Source organism: Acanthochromis polyacanthus, chromosome 21 (assembly GCF_021347895.1).
Source record: "Acanthochromis polyacanthus isolate Apoly-LR-REF ecotype Palm Island chromosome 21, KAUST_Apoly_ChrSc, whole genome shotgun sequence".
Classification (NCBI taxonomy): Eukaryota; Metazoa; Chordata; class Actinopteri; family Pomacentridae; genus Acanthochromis; species Acanthochromis polyacanthus.
Genome location: NC_067133.1, coordinates 27,796,255 through 27,810,904, shown reverse-complemented (window position 1 = coordinate 27,810,904; position 14,650 = coordinate 27,796,255). Strand labels below are relative to the sequence as shown.

The 14,650-nt window shown below is 42.3% G+C and overlaps 1 protein-coding gene across 2 annotated transcripts in view; it reads left to right on the top strand.

The window, feature by feature from the left end:
- Positions 1 to 14,650, top strand: part of mfsd13al (major facilitator superfamily domain containing 13a-like) — a 228,316-nt gene that overhangs the window by 100,528 nt on the left and 113,138 nt on the right. The gene's annotated exons all lie outside the window — the stretch shown is intronic.

The window sequence follows — 14,650 nt, the reverse complement described above, 5'->3', positions numbered from 1 at the left end:
TAATGCCTTCAGTGAGAATCTACAATGTAAACAGTCATGAAAATAAAGAGAAACCATTAAATGAGAAGGTGTGTCCAAACTTTTCACTGGTAGTATAGTTATTCTACATTTTAAACACAGCTTTGGAACAAAATCCTGAAATTTGCAACTTGTGTTATTTGGAAACAAGCGAATGAGGAGCACGAGGCCCCCACTATCTAAATGAGCGATATATGTCCTTTAGCTTGCCCTCGCTGTCACATACCCCACTGTTGTCTGGCAACATTTTCCCACAGACACTCCCCCTGGTCAGCCTTCTCACAGCCTCTCTGGAGGACGAGGCCAGGACCAGAGAAAGGAGGAGGCAGAAGAATGGGCCGAGAGGGAGCGAGAGACGCCACACAACAAAAAACCTGGCTTGCCACTTTTGATAGGGAGCTTGAAAAGGACAGCTCGGGAAGCTGGGGCCCACGTTGGCTGTTGCCATGGCGCTCACCTAGGAGATGGCTCCTTGCTCCCAAAAATGGCTGTGCTCCTTTACTGGGCCGTCCAGTGGAGATTAATTTGAGTGGAGCTCCTTCCTTCCTGGGTCTGGAGCTGCTCTCTAGTCCTGCCAGCTCCATTTATATGATCGAGCACGCAGAGGCACACATAAAACACACACCGAGTGAGGTGTAGCTGAACTTAAACTCTGAGCTGAGGCTGCTAAATGAACCACTCAAATATCAAACAATCGCCACCCAGGTTTCATTTTACTCCCAGAATCTAGTTTAAAATCTGAGTAAATGGGGAGATGAGGACGTGATGCGAATGCCGAGAGAGAAAAAATAGCTGGAGAGTGAGGGATGTTTGACAGAGTGAGAAAGGAAAGAAAAGTGCTGATATAAAGAGATGGAAAATGACTTCTAGATGAAGAACAGTGACAGAGACCTGGGGTTAGCGAGGCTGACATAGAGGAGAAGGGTCATTCCAGAACTGGAGGACATTTAGGCTTCAAAATGTATGAAAAATAGGCTTTATCTTTTACAATTTTCATCAGTAAAAGCTAATAAACTATCAAAGGCTGGATTGGCTCAGCGTACACATCAATACTACCGTTTTTATTCGATGTTTGTTGTTTGATAACCCTACTCTAATCACAGTAACAGGGTTGCTAATCCATGCTAATGTTAGCTTTTTTCTCAGGAGTAGAAGGTATATGGGTAGCTGCTACTGCTGACCAAGAGGACTAATTTACAGATCCAATCTCATTGTACACTGTATAATGACAATAAAGCACACTCTATTCTTCTAACATTGACCAGTTGCAGTGCCTTTTTTGCTGCTTGTAGGGCCAGTCAGGTCTTTCTTTCTCTTGATTCCCGAACGAATAAAACCAGCCATCAATTCAGAATTTCGGTGAGGAAAATTGGGATATCATGCTTGGAAGACGGGGATGTTATTCCAACTGTGGGATTGGAACGGATCGGCTTACAGCAGGCATGGGCAAACTACGCCCCTGGGCCACATACATTTGGCTTTTCATACATTGGGTCAATGTTAGAATTGACGAAATTACAGTAAAAACCACATACATTTGGCCTTCCCCTGCAGTATCAGACGTTTCTGTTGGCTTCACTAGATGGCGCTCCAGACACAAGTGACCTTTGTTGGTTTATTTTCTCTTCTTCTGTCGAGTGTTTCAGAAGGAGTGGACTACTAAATATTTTTTCGCTGAAGTCCGTTCAAAGGCTGTATATCTTATTTGCAATGAAACCATTGCAGTTTTTAAAGAATACAATATCAGCCGGCACTTTTCCACGAAGCATGCTAACTACGCTAGCAACCAGTCAGCGCAAGAACGGACAGCTATGGTCAGAGTCTGGCAGCCACTTTACAGACTCAGTAGAATGCGTTTTTTTCTGCAAACTACGATTCAAGAGTCAAGCACGAAGGCAAGTTATTTGCTAGCATTCGAAATAGCAAAGGCTCACAAGCCTTTCTCCGAAAGGGAGTTTTTTGAAAGAATGCATGGTCGAGACAGCAGGTCTCCTGTGTCCAGAGAGCAAAAACAAATTTGAAATAATTAGTTTATCAGCAGGACAGTTACTCGCCGTGTTGAACTAATAGACGAAGACTTAGCCAGCTCACTGAACGAAAAAGCGGAGTCCTTCAAGCTATATTCATTAGCACTGGATGAAATTAATGACATAAAAGACACTGCTTGGCTTTTAATTTTTATTAGAGGAATTAATGAACATTTTGAGACAACAGAGTAATTTTTGACCAAGGAATCCATAAAGGGGAAAACACGTGGAGAGGACTGTAAGACAGGGTGTCTGGGTCATCCAGAGGGTGAAGCTGCCGTGGTGTAAACTCGCCAATGTCACCACAGATGGATCGCTAAACTCGACAGGAAAAAACGTCGGGCTGCTGAAAAGAAACCTGGATAAGGTAAAGGAGGAAAACCTAGCCTAGCCGCGCTAGACCCAGGTCTGAAGACACAAGGGTCTAGGAACTCTCGACAGGGAGGGAGGCGGGCTAAAAGGTTGTCTTTCAAATCACGCTGCAACAATTAGGTAGGTATACAACCAATCAGCGCAACGAATAGGCTGACGTAGTTCCTAGAGCGCCAGAAATCAGAGGATGCGGGAGTTCGGTGAAGCCTTATTTATACAGTCAATGGGTGAAGCTCAAGTATATTACAGACATGTTAACAGAAAAATTATTCAGAGTCGGTGCTAATGCAGCTCAACGACTGTTGTCGTTTTTGTTGCCCGACCCTGGCAGAGAATTAAATTCGTTGCCGTGGGATGTCTAGCGCGGCTAGGCTAGTGGTTTCCGGTTGTTTCTGTCAGAATCATCCCGCCTTTGTCGTCACTTAGTTACGCCCGCCTTCTGACTCTACATTTCATGGTGATTCGTCGGACAGTTTTCGGAGCATCCAAGCTCGAGGCTTACCGAGGGTAACTAGAGCCACCCTGGCAGAGAATTAAATTCGTTGCCCTGGGTTGTCTTGTGTGGCTAGGCTAAGGAAAACCCTGAGCTGGATGTGATTTTTCTACACTGCATAACCCACTAGGAAGCACTCTGTAAGCCTGTTTTGCGTCTTGATCATGTCTTGAAGTCAGTCTTAAAACTCGTTAACTTTATAGGAGTGAGAGGGCTTCAACGTCATCAGTTCATTAAGTTTCTTGAAGAAACTGATGCTGATCACCAGGACTTGCTTTACCACTCTCATGTCCGCTGGTTAAGTTTGGAGAAAGTATGTCAGCGAGTGTGGGAGCTCAAAGGCAAGATTAGCTCATTTTTGGAGTTAATTGGAAAATCCGATGATTTTCCTGAGCTGCGCCACAGAGATTGGCTCTGTGATGAACACCTCAGATTGATCCTAAGAACTGCCACAACCAAATTGACACCAGACTTTGATGCACTGGCAAAAAGACCAAAAACACTGTTCCCACTGAAACTGAATGTGAGTATTCTTTACTTTGTCGGTATTGTCTCTAATATGTAATTCATATTAGTTTGCACAATCTCCAACCATTTGATGCTGATCTGGCCCGTCTGTCGAATTTCAAAAGTCAATGTAGCCCCCGAGCCAAAAAGTTTGCCCACCCCTGGCTTACAGTGTGGAAAAGGACACAACTTGTGGGGTGCAAAGGGGATATATTCTGTGTAATCAATTTGCTCACATTTCTTTTAAAAAACTGTTTGATGATGTTAATTTCAGCGTTTCATATGATTCATTGTTTTTCTTCTTTTTCTACCAGCTCAAAGGTTATGCTAACAGGGTTGTTGTGAGACACACGTTCTAATCATGACAATTATTATTTAAAATATTGTGTTGATTGAAAAAAATGTTCCCACAATTACACAATTGAATTGAAAAAAATCATACCAAAATGAAGAGATTTAAATTTCATTTTAACTGTTAGATTTGAGATTTAATTTGGTTATCCTGCGGGTGAAGCAAGAGAAAAATGGCAACTCCAGACTTATTTGATATTTTTAAAACATTCTTTTCTCCCAGTTATTTTTTTTAGATTTGTCTCAAGCCAAGTAAATTTACACAACATCTTTTAGTATTTTGTACATGGATTATTTTAATTTTGATGGGTGGGACGTAAAATGTCCTCCAGTTCTGGAGTCATGGCATGGACGGATTGATGGAGCTATCGTCTATTAGACATGAATGAAATGGCTTCAGAGGGCAACATTAACAAAGCCATTACTAATGGAGGGAAGTGAAAGCACTCAGAGCTCTCACTCCACACAAATCAAATGTTTCTGTTATTGAACAAGATCGCTGCCAAGTGTTGACATGGAATTTGACCACAGTGTCAGTGCGTGTGGGTACATCTGGCCAGTGTCCTACTAAACCAATAATCCTTAACTCTCCCCCCAAAACACAAAACATAGCCGTGACCTCAAATCCCCCTGTCCTGAACATGCTTGTACATATGCATGACACATACATGCCTGTTTGAGGGAGGGGGTGACATCAAATGACAGACTTTGGGAAGGATTATCTGTCTGTGTGGCGTCTGATTCCATGCGAGGGGTTAGCAGGACGTCTGAGCGGCGACGGCACTCTGCTATCTGTGAAGGCATGATCTCGTCCAGTAATCCCTCACACCCCTCCCCGAAATCCACGTCCCCAATCTTTTCTGTCTTCAGGACGCTCTCCGGTCAAAGCCTCTCCCCTCCCCTGCCCGCCCGATGCCAGAAAGAGCAGCTTCTACTTGGGTGGGTAATTGTGCAGAAGGGTGGAGGTAACACAAGACCTCAAGAGGTTGCAGCTCGGGCTGGGAGGAGCGCTTGAAAGAAAGAGAATGAGACAGGCTGTAGACTTTTATATAACTCTGCTCCAGTCCAATTTCTCCCTGTTATCAGTTGTTTGTCTGTGAGATTAGCTCTGGTTTGTGCATCACTGTGACTGTGTCAACATGTTAGCAGACATGATGTTGAACATGTTCTTAGTTCAGAATGTAATCTTTTTAGCTTGTTATACGTTTTATCACTCAAGTTGTAATTTCAAAGTAGAAGAAGTAATTTCTGGGTTGCTCACACACCTCATTTGTATAAAGCAGCATGTACCTCAACTTTATGCAAATGTAGTACATTGAGCGGAGGTCCGACGTCTCGCAAGACTTTCGTAAACCCTCTAAACCAGGTGTTGTTAAAATAAAATGAGGACATATTCAGCAGCTTATTCTCGCCTCAAATGTTTTCGGAGATACTTTTCGCTGAACCATTTTCATAATTAAAGAAAGTTTGCCACCGAGCCGCCATGTTGGTCCAACATTTAGGTCTGAAGGTCATGTGACCCACTAGTGACACGCCTATCAAGCTTCTGATGTTGGAAAACATGTAAAAACACCCCTGTAGACATGTACTATTAGACTTCTTCTCTTCCTCTTGGTGCCATTTACAGGCTTTAGAAAGTCCAACTGTGATGTCGACGTTCTTCAATCACACATCATTTCACCTGGATCAGGTGAGAGAATATAAAGAGCATGTGTTGGTATGGTTCTTACCATTTTTTCCTCTTTTCTAGATTTCACCTGAATCTACAGCTCTCCTCTGCTGTACAGGTTTCATCCTGAGTTTCAGATCCTTGTTTGGCATCTAGCTGCAGCTTTCCTGGTCTGGTTCACTCTTAAAACCACCAGCAACTAACTAATACTGATCATCCACCGGCTAGAGAACCAAACATTTCCATCAGGAGATAGTATAGACTAAAACAGAGCTAAATGGAGAGAGACTATTGAACTTACGTTCACCAGATGGCCAGAAACTCACCAGCATAATGCCTGCATGTTTAAATACAAAACTGTTTGTCACATGGGCTGCACAGTGTCTTGGTGGTTAGCACTGTCCCCTCTCAGCTAGAAGACCTTCCTGAGATCTTTCTGCATGGAGTTTGCATGTTCTCCCTGCTAGGTTTTCTCCAGGTTCTCCGGCGTCCTCTTACAGTCCAAAACATGCTGAGGTTAGTTGGTGATACTAAATTGTCTGTAGGTGTGAATGTGAGTGTTTGTTTGTCTCTAAATGTAGCCCTGTGATAGATTGGCGACCTGTCCAGGTGTTCCTTGCCTTCACCCTAAGTCTGCTGGGATAGACTCCAGCTTCCCTGTGGTCCTAATGAGGATTAAGTGGTGTATAGAAGATGGATGGAAGAGGGAACGTCTGAAAGCTCCCATCGAGATAAAATGCAAAAGCAACATGAGTGAATGAGTAAAGTAAGAGGATTCTGTTCTTGCTGATGTTGCCTGAATGCAGCACAAATACAAAGTCCAGGTGAGGAGGATGGTCATGTCAGTAGTTTTGCAGGTATTTGATCACATGAGAATTAAGACGTCTGACAGTCTGACTCACAGGACGTAGACTTTTGGTAAAAGCTTCAATGACCTCCTAGCTGCCTCTGACCACTCTGGAAATTTCAGGTTTTGCAGAGGACCTGGGTCATGCAGTAGAGCAGCTCTGCTGGTGTACTTTAGCCATTTTAATCCCAGTTCTCACCTCCCTGTGTGTGTGTTCTGCCAAAACAATTACCCCGTCACTGTTGTGAGGCAACATCATTGCTGCAACCTTTACTTACCGCCTCCCAATATTAATTGTGATTGGATTAAACCACTAACCATTACATCTGACCTGATGATGGCATTAAATAGAATCAATAGAAGTGAAAGAATCACTAAAATTACCGTTATTATCCGTCCAGTATTCTGGATAGAAACAGCCGACGATCATTGCTTTACCTGCTGCTACAAATCACCTCAGACTGACCCTTTCCTGTATTCATCCTTCTCTGGTAGTATTTCTGCTCCACTGGTGATAACGGAGCAGCCTTTATTCACCACTGACTGAAACCAGGCACAGTTCTGGAGACAGGCTTTAAAAACAATTCGGGAGGAAGGTAAATCCTGGAGCAGCCTTTATTCCACTGACCTCACCCTGACCTTCCCAGGGCTAAATCCTGTTTAGAGCCATTGAGAAACCTGAGAGGCGAACAGAAAGGTCTCCAGGGCTCACTGGGGGGAAACAAGTGAGCAGCGGTGGTCTTTGAAGAGGTCAGATAAGACCAGGTCTGTGTTTGTGAGCCAGAAATGTGCCTCTGATGCTTGCACCCTCCAGGACATGCTAATCTACTGTAGCTTGTCTTCAGTTAAGTAGGTGACATTCAGCTGACCTTTAACATGAATCCTCCTTCTGTGGGGCTACGCTGTTTCAGAAGGTCATAACCGCGGAAGGTCTTCAGGATTCCGAAAAGCCGGAAGGTTCACGTCCAGATGAGTTCTGGATTATCCTGCTTGGCACACCTACATTACTGTGGTGACCAAGGACACAAGGTAGATCTGTGATTCAGCACAGCACTCCCAGATGTTCTGACATCTACCTATTAAAGATGTAGCCAGATCTTCCCCTAACGCAACCTAACAGAATCTTTTCTCAAAACCCATCTTTGCGAGTTTCTCTAACTTAATGTCCTGTTTCAATTAAATATTTTCAGTCAAGATAATATAACTAGAAGGGGTCTAGCTCTCTAAAAAAAAAGATGAAAACAAAGAACTTTGTGGGAGGTTCAGGGATCCGTCAGTGCATCCAGCTAATCTTGCACAGCTGCTACTCTGGTAGTTTAGGGCAAATTAAATGCACAAGCTGTGACGTTCACACAGAAAACACAAAGACATTTTGCATCGCTTTCTGTCTCAACGCAACAGAAGATGTCTGTCAGGAACTAACCATGAAGCATGAACGCATCTTTCAGTTTAAAGTCAGTGAGAAGCCACTTTGGATGGATGTTTGTGTGTTTACAGGGAGACTACAGCAGCAGCTCTACAGCTAAACCAAACATACTGCAGTAAAATGTTCACATTTGAGAAATCACTTGATAAATGTTAGTATTTGTAGTATTTTAATGACTATTCAGGTGACCCCACAGCTGCCACCCCTCACATCCTCTCTCCCTGTTGGATACATTGCAGCCTGTTTGAAATGGGATGTGTGTCTGGAAACAAAGTGCTCTTTAAAATTAGAATCTCTTCCTGCTAATTTTGGACACCTGCATCCTGTCATAGTTAATGCATCCTGTGAGGTCATAGACTCTCATCCTGATGCTTGTCGCTGGAAACAGATGCAGCCTGCATGTCGCTGAGCCGAGAAAACGAGACAACATGGAGGCATGAAATAAAGAAAGGAGAGAGAACAGTCACAAAAACATGTGAAGGCTGCAGATTTTGGAAAGAAGACTTGACATAAACACTGATGGGGAAAAGGACAGAGATTACAGCATAACAGTGCTGTGAAAAAGTATCTGCCTCTCTTCAGAAATCTTCTATTTTTGAATATTTTTCACACTTAAATGTTCCGGATCATCAGACTAATATTTACTGTATATTTATTGAATATTAGACCCACAAAACACAATATGCAGTTTTTTAATGATGTTTTATTTAAGATTTATTGAAAACCAATATCACACCTGTCAAAAAGTAATTGCTCCCCTGAACCAAATGACTGGTTTGGCAGCAACAACTGCAGTGAAATGTTTGTTCCAGCTTGTGATAATCTTTTATATTCATGGAGGAATGTTGGTCCACTCTTCTCTGCAGAATAGTTTTCAGTCACTTTAGATGGTTTATGATCATGAACTGAACTTTAAGGTCTTACCACAACATCTCACTTAGATTGAAGTCCTGACTTTGACTCGGCTGCTCCAAAGCCTTCATTTAGTTCTGTTTGAGCCACTCAGAGGTGGACTTGTTTGTTCTTCTTTGGATCCATTAGTGTTGAGCTTCAGGTCATGAACTGATGGTGGATGTTCTTCAGGAGGTTCTTCTGATAGAGAGCAGAACTCATGACAAGTCGTCCAGGTCCTCCAACCATCACGCTACCACCACCACGTTTCACTGCTGGTATCTTGTTCTACTTGTGGGGTGCAGTATTAGCTTTACACCTGATGTAATAGAAGCATGTTGTTCCAAAAAGTTCCACCTTTGACTCATCAGTCCACAGGATGTTATCCCAAAAGTCTTGGAGCTCATCCAGATATATTGGACATACCTTTATGTTCCTTTAGGTCAGTAGTGGTTTGATCCTTTAGCTCTCCCATAGAAAATGTTTCTTCCTCATTGTTGAATCATGTAGATGGACCTTAACTGAGGCCAGTGAGGTCTGCAGATCTTTAGATGTTCTTCTGTGACCTCCTGGGTTAGATGTCGATGCTCTCTTGGAGAATGTTGGTTGTTGGTCCACTCCTGAAGGTTCTCCACTGTTTAGTGGATGATGCCTCTCACTGTGGTTCTCTGGAGTCCCAGAGCCTCAGCAACGGCTTTGGAACCCTCCAGACTGATGAATGTCAAAGACTTTAGAACGTAGCATCATGTGCTGCTTCACTATGACAGACAGGCTCTATTTAGTGATGTTTTGCTTCAAGAAATCTGGCAGGAATCATATGTGATGATGGCTAGTGAAACTTGGTAATTTGGTAGATTGGTAGCTAAGGGGGGCAATTACTTTTTCACACAGGGCAAGATGGGCTGGATAGAATTCTTCCTTCAGTAAAATCAAATTAACATCCAAAAGCTGCATTTTGTGTTTTCTTGAGTTATCTTTGTCTCACATTGAAACTGGTTTGATGATCTAAAACATTTAAGTGTGACACATGCAGAAATTGTCTGAATACAGTGTCTGAGCACCGTAGTACACAAACAAACAGAGAGAGAGTGACTGTTGTTCTTGTAGACACAAGACACTGTGAGAGTTTTTGCTCTCGTCATTTAAGGACAATAACGTACCAGGCAGAGCCAAAGTTAGTTTACTGCCTGTCAGTGAAGTTATATTAGTCAGCAACTGAGCCTCACACATGACCACACTGATCCAGAGTTACTTTGTCACCCGCTATAAATACTGATGCAGGAGTTTGCCTCTGGTTGCTTTTATCTGAGCCTTAAGATGAGGCTGACCTCACACTGTAGATATAAATGCAAATATCCTGTTACAGTCTGAGCTAGATTTATTCATGAAGTCTCACATCAAGATCTCCTTTGCAAAAAAAGAGACCATAAACACAAAATCACAAGACATTTAAAAAGCAGTCTGAGACATCACCTAACAATCTGCTGCCTTTCCAGTAATAAGGTGAATAATTCTGGGAGAAAAAGGTCTTTTACGGTCAGTCTGTCTTATATCTGGTGTCTCAGTTATTAATGAGGAACAAGACAACAAGCTAATCTTGAATCTTGTTTTATCTTTTCATACTTGTACGTGTGCAATTTACTGTATTTGTAGAAATACAACAATAAATAGTTCAAACTTTTGCTGACGTTTTCACTTTCTTGCCACGAGTCACAAGATTCATATATTTCTTGTGACTGTCAGCGTGAAGCTACAGCCAGCAGCTAGTTAGCTGCACAGCTAGCTTAGCATGATGGACACTGGTCTCGCTATCCAGACCACTGTGTCATGTTATCGTATAGATTTTTTTGCACATTTTTAAACCAATTACAGCTGTGTTGCAATTGTAGCTAAGCCCAGGATGCAGAGATGGTACCCCTCTCAGAATCAGCTTCAAGTGATGTAGAGTAGATGATAATGCAGTAATAAACATGAGATTAAACCATCCAAACAACTAATTGCCAGGGATCTTCTCGTTGCAAGGCAAAAGTGCAAACTACCAAGCCACTGTGCAGCCCCTGGGTTGCCATCAGATTAACATAAAAGAGCTGTTGTCTGAAAGGGGCTGCAGTGATGGGATTGTTCTGATGGAAGATTAACACGCAGAGTCGTCTTTGCAAAACGTAAAATTTCCTATGTGGTAGGCTGCTGCTTGGAGATTGCAGTGGACGGGATATTAAAAACACATAGAAGGAGGAAGGGGAGGAGAAAGCTGCATGAAATGTGTTGTTAATGGTTAGCGAATACCAGCAATCTGCATCCAGTGAATCAGATCAGGAATCCAATCAGGTCAACGGTACCTCTAATGGTGTCTCTGTTTAATTTTAAAGGGTTATTTGGAGTCTCTGGCTTTCTCCTTTAGTCCAAAAACATGCTGAGGTTAATTGGTAACTCTGAATTATCTATAGGTGTGAATGTGAGTGTGATTGTTTGTATATGTATGCCTGCAGTAGATTGGTTGTCTGTCCAGGGTGTCCTTCATCCTAAGTCAGCTGGGATAGATTCCAGCCTCCCGGTACCCTAATGAGGATTAAGCAGTATATAAATAATGGATGGATGGATGGATGGATATTTGGACTTGTCCCTGGTCAGAACCAGTAACTTCATGGAGTCTCTGCTGGTTATGTGGCAGCTTGACAGAGACAAGTCCTCACAACACCACAAACTTTTCTATTTACACTTTTTCTTTGTATAGATTAACCAAATGAGGCATAGAGTTTCAATTAGTGAGGTTCAGATGGGTGGCTAGGTTTATTTTATTATCTTTGATGGAGTCATGTTGGCAACTGGCTTCTAGCAGACACGAGGTGGAATCAATCATCTCATCTACGCACCAAAATACACAAAGTGTTCTGTTCTACAGCAACAAATCTCTGTCTAATTTACCTTCCCAGCTACACACTCAGTTATTATACGGTAATAAACCTCTTAATGACCCTATTACTCTAATCTGACGAGGTTGAAGATGTTCTTTCAATTCCATTAATTGTGATTAATTATTGCATGTGTGATAGTACAGGTCTACTGTAACACAGTCAGTGCATCCAGCTAATATCTGCACAGCTGCTACTCTGGGAGTTTGGGGCAAATTAAAAGCAGTCAAGTCCACACAGATAACCGAAAACATTTTGCATTGTTTTCTGTCTCAACATAACAGAAGGACCTTTTTGGCGCTAACTACTATTCATGCACTCATCTTTAAAATCAGTGAATGTTTGCGTGTTTATGGGTCATTCCAGAACTGGAGGGCATTTCACGTCTCACCCATCAAATTTAAAATAATCCATGTACAAAATACTAAAACATGCAGTTGTTGTGTAAATGTTCTTGTCCTGAGACCAAATCTAAAAAAAAGCTAGGAGAAAAGAATGTTCGAAAATATTTTTTAAAATACCAAAGAAGTCTGGAGCTCATCCTAAAATGCCATTTTTCTCTTGTTCCAACCCCCTGATGACCAAACTGAATCTCAAATAAAACATTTAAAATGAATTCTAAACCTCCTTTTGTAGGGGCTATTGTTTTATTTATTGATGTCTCTTGTGATTGTGAGAACATTTTTTTAATCAACATAGTATTTTAAATCATTATTATCATGCATGAATGTGTGTCCCACAACAATCCTGTTAGCGTAATCTTTTTAGCTGGTAGAAGAAGAAAAAACTGAATCACATGAAATGCTGGAATTAACATCATCAAACAGTTTTCCAAAAGAATGGTTAGAGCAAAGCTATGTCCTCTCTTCTATTCTTCATATTTTCATCACATTGTCAGCCTTGATTGAATGTCTCTCTCTACCTCATATTATCAGGATCAGACTAATTCTTTGGACTGTTTTCCATCAGTCAGTTTGTCCTCTTGGTCAGCAGTAACAGCTAGCTAAATATCTAGCTTCTACTGCTGAGAAAAAGATCACATTAGCATGGATTAGCAACCCTGTTACTGTGATTAGAGTAGGGTTAGCAAACAACACATAAAACATGGAATAAAAATGGTAGTGTCTACAGATACGGACCTGTACCCGTAGCCTGTGGGCTACGGATACGGCACTTTCCATTTGCCAGACAGATACGGACCCGTATGCGAGTCTCGCGAGTCAAGAAGCTGCTAACCACTGCAAACTGTTGAAAGGTAAGCAAAGGTTAAGGTTAGGGTTAGTGTTAGGGTCAGGTTTAGGGTCCGTACCTGTCGTACCGATGCTACGGGTCCGTACCGCTAGCGTCTATCAGGAGTCACGTGACCAGATCTCGCATATCTGATTGGCAAATGGCAAGTGCCGTATCCGTAGTCCACAGGCTACGGGTACGGGTCCGTACCTCTAGCAACAACCAATAAAAATGGTACCATTGATGTGTAAGCTGAGCCAATCAAGCCTTTGATAGTTTATTACCTATTATTGATGAATATGGAGCAGAAAACTGTAAAAGAGAAGGTTTATTTTTCAAACATTTGGAAGCTCAAATATCCTCCAATTCTGAAATGACCCAGCTAACTCTCAGTTAAGAAACCAAACAAGCATATTTTCAAAGCAAAGATTTTAAAAATTTGATAATTCATGGGAAATTTTTCATTGGGAATTTGAATGCAACTTAACCAATTGCCTTGTCTGTGCAATGTAGACCACTGACAAGTTACTTCTATGTAAAGTGTAGCTCCATTTAGCATCTGCCTTGACCAATTCTAAAAAGTATCAGGTCCTAAATTGTTGTCCATTTTTAAATTTTTTTTGCATTTGTTTTGCCAGCCTCAAACATTCACGTATTTAAAGTTTCCCCTCTGCTCTCCTTCACCCTCACCCCGACCGGTTGAGGCAGATGTCCTCCCTCCCTGAGCCTGGTTCTGCTGGAGGTCTCTTCTAGTTTAAAGCCAGTTCTTCCTCTTGACTGCTCAGGGGGAAATTTTTGGTGAAAACCCATGAACTCTTTGGATTTCATGGGTTTTCCGTGTACGCTTTGCAAGATCTTTAGTTTTGTTGTCTCTTAGCCTTAGTATTTAATTTAGTCCAGTAATTTATATATTTTGTAGAGTTTTAAATTATTCAGGTAAATCCACTTCATAAAGAAACTCTGTAGGGTCTTTGCCTTCTTGTGTTGGGTAAATTAGGGTAAATGTCACTGTAAATAGCTGTTGTTGTCTGAAGTTAACTTGGTTTATATTTCAAAAATTTTGAAGCCAAAACGTCCTCCAATTCTGGAACGGCCCTGATAGAGAAACTACAGCAGTAAACCAAATATAGTGCAGGAAAATGTTCAGAATTTATGTCAGACTTGATAAATGTTACTGTTTGTAGCATTTAAATGATTATTCAGGTGACATTCTCTCCCTACTGTCACATTGCCCTTCTGAAAGGAGAATAAGGAGGTGCTGCAGATCTACAACATGCAGTCAGAGGAGCATTAATCTCCTGGGTGCTCCTGTTCTGAGCGGTGACCCTCCTCCTCCTGCCATGCTGTCACTCTGCAGCGCTGCACCTGTCAGATTAGTCTCACATCCTCAGCTGCCACTCCATATGATACGCCTCCTCCCTGCCCCATGCCTGCACGTCACTTCACTTTGCATGTGTTTGTGAGTTTGTGTGCATAGGAAAGGGAAAGTGGGGGGAGGGAGAGGACAATGGGGGGGCGACCCCATGCAGAATGAGTCAAATGTGAGTGTTGCAGCAGAAGCCAAAATGTAGATGAACACAAATCTCTGGATTACAAAATGAGACTGTGAGAGGATGTTACAGCAGCATTTGTGGCCACCTGGGCAGAGGTGTCATGGCTCCTCCTGCCTGGATGGCTCTGCAGTGGTGAGAGTTTTAGGAAAATCAGTGCAAAATGGAGTCTCTTCCATGTTGAAGAGGAGGAGGAGGTGGAGTGGAGTGGGGGGTGGAGGGCTCCAGCAGTAAAAAAGCCTCCCCAGTAGATGGACTGGAGCAGCTGAGGCAACAAGCATGTGATGTGAGTGGGAAATAATAAGCATCACAGCAGTTTGGAGCTGTGGCAAGACCTCTGAGGTAACCAAGGGAACC